General features: G+C 37.2%; 1 pseudogene; it reads left to right on the top strand.

Moving 5' to 3' along the window:
* LOC105155541 overlaps positions 1,016 to 2,283 on the top strand; it is a 3,324-nt pseudogene continuing 2,056 nt past the window's right edge.

The raw sequence follows: 2,283 nt of genomic DNA, 5'->3' as shown, positions 1-2,283 counted from the left end.
TTTTATTACATCAAGATTTTGTATTCAATTTGCCAAAATGCCTTTTAAAAATCCTGAGGTATGATATTTTATGTACTTTTTAAAACATTTTAATGGACTGAAGTGCAATTTTTGAAGAATATACAAAGCATAAACATAGAGAATCAGGACATCATTGCACAATATCCAAATTTTAACATTTAAAAACAAAAAAATAACAAAAAATCTTCTAAGGATAATATTGACATTTTTATGTCAAATATCATAGGGGTGCCGCTAATCTCTCAATATATTTATAACTGTATTAAATTTCATAGGAGTTGGGCGTAAATTACCCTTTAAATACAGTTTTGCTTCTTATGGTACTATAATAAATTTTAAATTCATTTAATATGGAGTTATTTAAAATTTTTATTTCAAATAACCCGTCGAAATGCAGGCTTAGCTTCCCATAAAAAAGGGACAAAATGTAATTTACCCTCTTGTGTTATTCGAAAGTGGCAAAATGTCCCCTTGTGGAAAAAAAAATCTCAAATTACCCTCTGTATTTGTAAAAAAAAGAGCAAAATACCCCCACCCCAAACGCGAGTGGTGTAATACACCCGTCCATTTTATTTTTGCAACTTGTATAAATCTGAACCATTGATCTAATTCAAATAGATATGAGCCATTGATTTAATACATCAATTTGAATTATTGATCTAAATAAAAAAGATCTAACCCATTGATTCATTTATTAAATCCCAACCATTAATATAAAATATATAAAACAAGTTCAATGGTTCATATTTAGAGTTATACATATCATTTCGTAGGTAAAATTTAATCAAAATATCACATTTGGACGCATGATGCACACATCATGTCTTAAGGGAATATTTTGGCTTTTTTTAAAAAATACGATTATAAGAGGGGGTTTCGCTACTTCCAAATAACGAGGGTGGAGGGGATGTATTTTAGCCCTTGAAAAATTATGGCAAATAATTAAGTTGAAGAATGCTCTAAAGTCTGAACTGGAGCTGATTATCAGGACAAGTCTTAACTGTCCTCAGACAAAAAACTACCGTCTCTTTTATCAATAAAAAGCATGGGTTTTTAACTTTGCCTTTATTTTCTCCCAGCTTTCTTCTAACGTTGTTGTCTGTCCCCAGATCTTTTCAGTAACCCCCGAAGCTGACTTTAGTTAATGCCTCCTCAGGTTATCCGATCGAACAATATCCCAAGAAAGACAAGTTTGAAACACAGCAATTATTCAAGAACCTTACAAAACTCCACTACTTCTCTAGAAGCCTTACACCTCTCTCTCTCTCTCTCTCTTGAGAATTGTAAATGAATCAACAGACCCTTTCCCTATACAAAAAAGAAGGGGTGTCGGTTTTGATTAAGTATAATATTTATTGAGAGGGATGGTAAGAAGGTCAATAAAGAAAGCTGTTAATCTCATCTCTGTCAACACATATGCCCACTTTTGCATTTATAATATTCTGCCATTTCTCTCTCTCTCCCTCTCTCTCTCTCTTCTGGTCTCTGCTGCTGTGCTGTCTTTCTTGAATCAGTCTTAGTCCACGCCTCTAATTTTTCATCTCCGACGTTCTAATCCTTTCTCCTCCCTTTCCGGTTCTCTTTTCTTGACAAAGTACGTACATTTGTGTAAAGAAAAGCGTAAGAGTTGCTGGTGGGATTTGGAAAAAGAAACCTGCAGGAGAAAATCCTTTTGTTTCTGTGTGAAGATATAAATCAGAAATGATCGGATGGTTACATGTAAGCCTGGTTGCGGTTTCTGCTGCATTTCTTGCTCTGGTATTGCTTATAATCCTGAAACGATGCTTTCGGCGCAAAGCTCGTCAGGATTTCGTTGCTTCAGACGCAGAAAGAGGGCAGAATTTGCAGACAGGAATTGCCAGGCTTCATCAGGTGAGTCCCCACCACCATGATGGCTCCAAGAAAACCAATTATAACTATCTTTTTCGACGTGGGGTTTCAACAAAGACAGCTTTCAGTTGGGCTGATCATCCTTCCCTCGTCACGGACGCCGTGGAAAACGGATGGTCACGCTTTGCTTTCACGGCCTTCACGTCTTCGCCTTCTGTCAAATCCGCCAGGTCCCTGTTAGGCGTGTGCGGGGATCCTGGAGACGAACCGAACATGGAGGTTGGATGGGAAGTCTGCGAAGGGTCAGCGGATTTTATGCAGAAAATCAGACTGAATCCCAACTTGAAAAAGATGGTCACAATTAGTAATTCTTCTTCGACGGGAGCTATTTCTGTGATCAGGGCGGCTTTGCCTTTGCCAGGCCCGAATTTG

The sequence above is a fragment of the Sesamum indicum genome, linkage group LG2 (assembly GCF_000512975.1).
Source record: "Sesamum indicum cultivar Zhongzhi No. 13 linkage group LG2, S_indicum_v1.0, whole genome shotgun sequence".
Classification (NCBI taxonomy): Eukaryota; Viridiplantae; Streptophyta; class Magnoliopsida; order Lamiales; family Pedaliaceae; genus Sesamum; species Sesamum indicum.
The sequence above is the reverse complement of the archived record's forward strand: the minus strand, read 5'-3'. Positions and strand labels throughout refer to the sequence as shown.